This window comes from Parasteatoda tepidariorum, chromosome 10 (genome assembly GCF_982258835.1).
Source record: "Parasteatoda tepidariorum strain Cologne lab strain chromosome 10, Ptep-v5.0, whole genome shotgun sequence".
Taxonomy (NCBI): domain Eukaryota; kingdom Metazoa; phylum Arthropoda; class Arachnida; order Araneae; family Theridiidae; genus Parasteatoda; species Parasteatoda tepidariorum.
Window position 1 is genome coordinate 47,419,912 of NC_141764.1, and position 9,291 is coordinate 47,429,202.

The following is a 9,291-nucleotide window of genomic DNA, read 5'->3' on the forward strand; positions in this document are numbered from 1 at the left end:
ATTCCCGTGTTATAGTTATCTTGCCCTCTAGCGGCAGCGCTGTGACGCAATAACTCATTTGCATAAATCTCTGAGGTAGTCATAATAATTTGGCCACTCAGTGTATATATATATATATATATATTATTATTAAAATTTTTATTTGCTAGGAAGGAAAGAGGAGGAGTATTAAGAGTGGGCAGTATTTATAAATTTAAGAAAGATCTCCCTAATCATTGATTTAAACATTGTAGCATTTTTTTAATTAAAATATTTGAAAGTTTCTTTTTGAGCGATACAAATGCTAGTTTAGATGTATAGTTATTTAATATTTTTTTTAATTTTTTTTTTATCCACACAAGTCCATGTCATAAGGATTGTGCGAACGCATCTTAAAACTGTGTCTTACTAAATAATATTACAAATAAAAAAGTAAGTGAAACCAAATAGAACTACTCTAGTCCAAATATAGACTCGGAGACTTAAAAATATTTATAACTATCAAGTGTTCTTCAATGCTTATGAAAGTACAACACAGTTTATTCAATCTTTTAAAATTTACTGAGAAATTTCAAGCGATAATTAACAGAAATGTTCCTTTTGTCTACACTAGCCCCCTGCCCCAATACTGCGATTCTAGTTAATACTAAAAGTATCGTGTTTAAAATAAATGTATAAATATTTTGAATTCAGTAATTATACTTATTTCAAATGAATGTAATTTCCCTATGAACTAACTATAAACCTCCCAATAAACTATCTAACTTTCCTCCTTTTTATTGGTAGCTGGTTGATTAAATGGTAGATATTTAACTGTTTAAGAAAGTTTTAATCCAATCTTTTAAATATTGCCAAGATTATTGTGAAATTTACATTTATAGTTAACGAATAACTCGAATAATGTTCAACTCAAGTAATTAAAAGCGTGCATGCGCTTAGAAATTCCACACAGTAGTGAATTATTTTATGTTGCTGTAAAAAAAGCAAGTACAATTTATGAATTTAACTTTTCCCCTATGAGTTTAGTGCAAATGTACTTAATTCTTAATTTCAACTTATAATATATTAGTGAGGTATAAGTTGAAATTACGAATCCAACATAGATGTACTAAACTTTATTTTATTAATTAATAAAATTTCTTTCAAATGGAATATCTTTCATGTAGGCGGCCATGATAGTCACCAAATGTGGTTAGTGTAATGAACAAAGTAAAAAAGAGCAGTTTTATTTATTTATTTGCTTTACGAAATCCCTCTTGAATTTTAAAGAATTTGTAAAAGACTTGTGTAATGTAAGAAAATGCTCAAAATTAAGTAAATGCTCAAAATTTGCATGAAATTTTATTTTGTATTTATTTTGCTAAGTTCTACAATTGCCTTTATAAGAATTTGAGACGTTCTTCCCTTACTAAACAACTAATGAATTCAACCTAATAAACGTTCACCAACAACTGTAATATAGTAATCTTTTTTGGAACTTCTACGAGAGTATAAATCCTTTCATAAAAATAAAGTTTACCATAATATAGTTAATTGCTGAAACTTTAAAAAAAGATGCACTGCGTCTTTATTGCTTACATGGCTTCTTCTTCTTCTCGCGCCAAACTTTTTCATCCAATCAAGCAAAAATATTTAGTTGTCGTAGAGATTCACTTAGTAAAGTTCCTTGTAGCTCAACAGAATCACTCAAAATGTTAAGGTAAAATGAATTAAATTAAAAGAGTTTCACTTTATTTCAAGATTGTTAGGCTTAGAAATCGATTTTGACCATATAATTCACAAGAAAAAGATTAGTAATGTAATTTTTAATAATTAATCTTCCCAAAATAAGCTTTAGCGCCAACTGGATCAGGTTTGATAGTAGAAGAGTTTGGAGTCCAATCAACCGGGCACACTTCTCCATGTTTTTCATGATGCTGCAAAGCATCGATTAGGCGCATAGTTTCCTGCACTGAGCGGCCAATTGCATTATCATTTACTGTTATTTGGCGAACTATCTGTTCTCTGTCTATAATAAATGAAGCTCTTGAAGCCATACCAGCATCAAGCAAAACTCCATAGTCCTTGGCCATCTCTTTTGTTAAATCAGATAGAAGAGGTATATTTATAGATTCCAATCCTCCTTCTTTACGAGATGTATTAATCCAAGCCAAGTGGCAGTAAGGTGAGTCAACCGAAACAGCCAAAATTTCAGCGTTCTTCTGACGAAACTCTTCAGCGTTGTCACTGAATGCAATTATTTCTGTTGGACAGACAAATGTGAAATCTAGTGGATAGAACAACAGAACAACGTACTTTCCTTTGTAATCTGTCAATCTAATGTCCTCGAATTTATTTTTCACAACTGCAGTGACTGCGAAATTTGGCGCAGGTTTTGAAACCTCAGCGGTTTGAATAGGAAAACTACGATGGAATTTTTGGGATGATAGCTTCAGGATATATGATCGAAGAAATGTGATATTTCTCACCGCATGCTGCATAGAATGGACCATTTCAGCAAAAGTCTCTTTTAGCAGTAAAAAAACGTAGCAAAAAATAATAAGCAAAGCTTTATTTTTTTAAAAAAATGACCTACAAAATGGACAAAAGAACTTTAATTTTTTTTATGCGAGCCACTTTCATCACCACAACGTTTTCTTTAACTAAAATATCTCAATGTTTAATATGCTTATGCAAACTATAAAATTTTATTTCTCTTTATGGATTTATTAAGTCTTCGTTAGCTGATCCCATTGATAAAAAGTCTTTGACGTAGATTTCATTGTATACAGTGGAAACCCGATTTTACGTTCTCCATCAGACACTGCAAAAAAGAAAACTTGTAATCTTTAAATGTTTTTTTTTTCATTTTTAGATACAATTTTAACAATATAGCTCTCAATGCTTAAATTGGGGTACCTGCAAGTGACGCAGTGTGGGTATCTCTATCCTGATTGGTTGCTGAAATGTGGCATTTGCTTACGTTAGGAACTATTCTTTCCATTCTATTTCAAGTAAGCCAAGCCTGTCAATTATCAATTTCAACGTATCAATTTTTTTTAAGTGACACATTCTAAATTCTTTCACAAAGATTTTTTCTCGAATATTTCAATTCTTTCACTATGTATTTACACAAATACTTAACGTAAAGACAGACACAGAGCCATGTGGAACATAAACAAACTAAATGTGTATCGAAGTTGTCACGTGCACAAAACGAAAATTTTTCATGGTTACAATAAAATACATAAACAAATAATAAGTCTAAGTTAAGTAGAAGAAGTGCACTAGAAACAATTATGTTTTAACTAATTCGATGTGCGATAAGGCTCTGTATTTAATGGACTTATCGTTAACTAACATTCCAACTTATGTAGAGAAACCTACCTCAACTTTATTACGCCATTTTGCTGATAAAGATTAACTGGCTCTGACGTCATAGTCACGTGTGTGGATATGGGACTTCTTCTTCTTCTAGAAGTGCAAGTACCCAATTGCTTGCAAATTTGCTTTATGGTTTTTATGCTTTCAAACTCGAGATCAGTTGGGAGTTACTGATACATTACCTCCGATAATTTTTGCTCATTTTCATCACCATCATCAGAAGAAGGCGGTAAATCAGATATTGAAAGAATTGAAAAGTAATGGGATGTGTTTTGCAGTCAATATACACGTCATATATATCGAAAGGTCTTCAGACATTCTCTTTCTCCAAAGGGCTAATGTTCCAGTTGGATATCAAGAAGCAATTATACCGAGAAGTTTTATTAAACCCATTGGTAATTCATTTTTAAAAGACGCTGTCCAACGCAATGGGATTCTACAAACTTAGAGATTTCATCTTTGCTTCCATAGCATCTTGAAGGTCATCAAAATCAAAAAAAAAAGAAATGATTATCTAACCAATTGTTTAATGCAACTTTCTTTAAATGTTCGGATAATTATAAGATTAGAGGGTTGAAGCTTGCTGGAAAAAATTCCACTCACAAATTTTCCAATTTAGGCTCCCAGGCTTTCTCTAACAATCCTTCACGTACTTTGGCTATACCACCACCTTTCTGATTTCGACTGAAGGGGAAAATCCCCTCTAACAGACAAAAGAACAATAAGATAGAATAGAAGAATGCCGGGAAAGTTACAAAAAGCTGATAAAGTCTTTTTTTTTAGAAAAAAAGAAGAAGAAAAGCTTGTGCGAGCTTTGTAGAGAAAAAAAATCTTAAGGATCTTTCATTAAAAGGGTAACGTAACAGATAATTTGACATAATCAGTATATGCAGTTTTCACGGATCAGCAGAAAATTACATAGGAAGCGGGATAACGCACGAAACGGACAACGTAAAACTGGGTATATATATACACGAGAGGGCTCAGTCCCCTGCTCGCTACCGCTCGCCATCCCCCGATAATTGCTACGCAATTACATTTTTGTTCGCTTCGCGAACAAACTTAGAGTCGTTTTCCTGGAGATTTGCTGGCAATTCTTCTGCACCAACATCACATAGAGAGAATATTATAGGATTGTAAAATCTCAGAGGTGCTTATTATCAGTATTATAAACTTATATAAAGCAATTTTAATGCAAACAATATTATAAACTTATATAAAGTGAGGAAGCAATATTATTTAACACATTACTATAGGGCATTAGCCGGAGATTAATCTCCGTATCCGAAACACGTATGGCAGAGCCTAACTAAAATGATTGTTGATGTTATAGGATGCTTTATCTTCCCCCCCCCATCCACCCAGAAATATAAATTTCAAACTGAAAACAATTAAAACCTGATGAAAAAACTTTAAAATATGGCAAACAAATTGAAACATGTAATATTAATAAGTTAATGCTAAGTAATATTTCGAAAGCAAATACCATTGCAAGTAATTGCCTAATTAACTTCAATACTGTTGACTGACAAAATATTTTAGTTTCTATCAGACAAAAAGCAAATTATGAAATAAAAACATACGTAACTGAAATTCGCAAAATTAAATTAAGCAATTCAATTTTTTGGTTATACTATATTTGAGGGTGCCCCTGGATTCTCGCCAAGTTGTGATCGCGGTTGATCGCCAAGCTGGGCGATGTTGAAACCCAAACGTGATTCTGATTGGTTTAGATTTTAGCGTTAGTTTTAAATGTTCAATGGTATATGTAATTTCAGAAGTCCGTTAGTTCTACATTAGATACCGACTGGTAAGGTAATTCTTGCTTCTGGTCAATAAGATCGAAGGTATGTGGGCAGTCATAAAAAGGGACTTTAGAAAAAATTGTCATCGCCAGTCCGGTACCACAGACGCCTTTTTCGATTCGTATTTCGCCGAATTTATGCGGCGATTGAGGTACACATGATAAATGTCTATTCTATTCATGATACATTTAGACAGTATCTAACTGCCATTAGAGAATTCTGTGCACCTAAGTCTAAGGATGTTCAAGCTTAATGAAGAAGTGAGTTGTTGTTTTTTTCCTTTTCTTTCTGTGCTTACTCCATTAATTTTTGTTTCGATTCAAAAGGCATTTTTTTGCATCATTTTGTGTACGAATGATTTGCACTTTTATGCATTATTTAAGAAATATCTCAAAGAAATATGAACTGTTAATTAATATTTCCGGCTGAACAATTTTTTGAAAGTAAGTAAAAAACAATTAAAAGTAAGTAAAAGATATTCACGTCTAAGATATTCATGGCGATCCATTTTATGTAACAAAGATATGAGTATTTTTAAGTAAACTCTGATCAATATATTTCACACATTCGATACAAATAAAAATCGCAACAAGCTTTAGCTGGTAAGTTTAGTTGTAACATTTCTACAGGCAGCATTATTAAAAATTATTACCTTTTCACACACATGCGTTCTCAATTTTGATTGGCTGTTTTGTGCGTTACTAACCAGATGTCTTCTGTGATTGGCTATGTGTTATCATTCCACTCTCTTCTTATATTATATAAAGATATGAGAGAGAGAGATTAAGTCTACTTCTTTTAAAACACAGGTAGATATGGCTTGTTTTTACTATTGCAATACTTGCCTTTACTACACAGCGGTGACATATTTTTACTACACAGAATATTAATTTCTGAAAATCGAATGCTTGTTTTATGCATGTAACATCTATTAATTATAAAATACTCAAATGTTCTTAGTTTTCAGATAAGTAGTATTGTTATCTCTCTCACAAAGTGTCTCTTTCAGAAATAATCTCACATAAAATCAGTATTTCTAAAATCTGTATTATTTCTAAAATCTGTTTTTGGTTCTTTTCTGAAGGATAATAACGGAACATATAAAAAGCAAACGATATTTCGTAGATAACTTTTAGCATAAAAATATCTATATGTTATGGAGATTTTCAGAGAAGTCCTGAAATCCCTAAAGTACATGATATCACCCCATCTGTTGTCAGAACTGAAACTTGTTCCATAACAGGTTCCGTTGCACACAACATCCATTTCGACTCAAATAAGAAATCTAAGGCGTCATAAAGGAAAGAAAGGAAAAACGTTCGAAATGTTAACACACCAGTGCTAAGCTAGTGTAGGCCAGATATGTATTCCTTTTTTTCCCTTTCACCGGCCATCAAGAACGAAAATAAACAACCAAAAAATAAAAAGTAGAATATTTTTCAGATGGATTTTTGTGAATTCTGACTTGGGTTCCTTTTTTCTGCAGAAGAAAACTACTCCAACGTTCTGGAGCTCCGATTACAGAATGCAAAGAATTTCTACCCATTCTGAACTTTTTTTTCCTTTCATTCTAGCATTTTTTTTCCATGGAAAAATTTGCCGTAAGAGTTGGAAAAAAAAGAAGAAAAAAAAAATTCTTTGAATGAGTGTGAAAAGTGCGTGTAAAGAAGTTCGAACTTCTATGAACCTTCTAGGGTGAGAACATTGGTCAAGGAACGGTCAGGATCGAGATTTTCCCTTCTTTTTTATTTTCTAGGAATTTTTCAGAGTTTGAAAAACTAGTTAAGCCCTCATATTTAATGGAATTTTTCTCTTATTTTTTTTATCTTGAATCTCTTTAAGTTGTCTAACTTTTTCTTTTGTAAAAATAAATAGAAATCAAATATCTTTAGGGAAAACATTTACGACATTTCATTTCCCTACCAATATGTAATAAGATCATTTTTAAGCATTTTGTGAAATTTTCTTTTCATCAGTGATAGTGGAAAAAGTCAGAACCATTTTTTACAACATTTTCAGAACATTACAACAGTCAGAACCATTTTTTAGAACCATTTTTTACAGATAAACATTTTTTTTAATTGTTGTAATTTAGTAATCGTCAAAAAAATAAGATCATTTTTAAACATTTTGCTAAATTTTATTTTTCACGTTGAAAGTGAAAAAAAAAACTTTCAATTTTTAAGTTTTTACTTTTTGCCGCAAACAAGAGGTAATTGATGCTATCATCAAAGAGAATGAAAAGAAATAAGATCATTTTTAATAATTTTGTGCAATTTTTCTGTGCACTAGTAGTAAAAAAACTTTTGAATTTTTAACTTTTTTCAATTACAAACAAATAAACAATTTTTTTTTATGTCTGCAAAGGGATAAATTGTTTTAAAAAATTTTAATCGCAATTAATAATTTAAGCATTTTGTGGGATTTTTTTTTACCACAATGATAGTCAAAAAAGTTGAAATTATTATATTTTCTACTTTTTTTTCACAAAATCAAAGCAAACTTTCTTTTTTTAAGTTTTTGCCATCAGCAAGAGGAAAAAGAGTTGCAATTTTTTTTTTTTGTCAAAAAATATTTAATAGACAGTTAATTATATAATAGTATAAAATAATAGTATAAAATAATAGTATATAACATATATATGTAATAGTAGTAAATAAATAGTAAAAATAAGTTTTGCTGAATGAATTTTAGTCTTTGCGCTGGTAACGAAAAAAAATTTTAGCTGCAAATATTATAAGTAATTGTATATTGTAATTGCAATAATTGCATTTTTGAATTTTTTTTTCTTCAGTGTTTCAATTTTTAATATCAGTTAAGAGAGAATTCGCCTCTGATATTAAAAACTAGCTTAGAAAAGAAAAACTATTCTATTATCAATACGTTTGTAGAAAAAATAGCTATGGTTAGGTTTATTTTATTACAGCATTATTTTAAAATAATCTGTAACATTAGCCAATCCCATAGCCATAGATTAAAAGTCATACCTATAATCATTACTTAAAATTATCATACTCATATACTATCCAACCATTAAAAGCCATATCCATAACCAATACTTAAAATTACCATAACCATATACTAAATACCATATCCTTACATTATAAGCCTTAAATACAACCATTGCTTAAAATTACTATACATATATCCTACATACCATATCTATGCATAAAAAGCTGCACCTATAAACATTTCTTAAAATTACCATACTCATATACTACATATCATATCAACACATTTAAATCCATACATATAAATTGTTTAAAGTTACCATACTCATATACTACATATCATATCAACACATTTAAATCCATACATATAAATTGTTTAAAGTTACCATACTCATATACTACACATCATATCCATATATTATAAAGCATGCCGATAACCAATACATAAATTACCATACCTGAATACTACATACCATATCTATACATTAAAAGCCATACCTATAACAATTACTTTAAATTACCATACTCGTATACTACACACTATATCCATAAATTAAAAGTCATACCTGAAACTATTGCTTAAAATTGCTGTACATATATGCCACATATCATATCTATGTATATAATGTCATACCTATAAACATTGCTTAAAATTTGCTGTACATATATGCCACATATCATATCTATGTATATAATGCCATACCAATAAACATTGCTTAAAATTACCATACTCATATACTATAGTACATATCCTCACATTAAAAACCATAACTATTGCTTAAAATTACCATATCCATATTCTACGTACTATATCTATACTTTAAAAGCCATGTCTATATTCATTGCTTGAAATTAACATACTTGTATACTACATATCTTAGCCATACATTAAAAGCCATACCTATAACCACTACTTAAAATCGCCATACTCATATACTACATACTATATCCATACATTAAAAGCCATGCCTATAATAATTATTGAAAATAACCATGCCCGTATACAACATACCATATCCATGCATTAAAAGTCATTCCAATAACCATTACTTAATTATCATACCCATGTATTATATACCATATCTATACATTAAAAACCATACCCATTAACATTACTTAAAATTACCATACCCATATACTGCTTACTATATACATACATTAAAAGCTATACGCTACAACCATTACTTACAATT

At 30.3% G+C, this 9,291-nt stretch overlaps 1 pseudogene; it reads right to left on the minus strand.

Annotated features, from left to right (window-relative positions):
- Nucleotides 1-1,320: 1,320 nt before the first annotated feature.
- LOC107451433 (peroxiredoxin-2 pseudogene) lies at nt 1,321-2,542 on the minus strand (annotated as a pseudogene).
- Nucleotides 2,543-9,291: the final 6,749 nt, after the last annotated feature.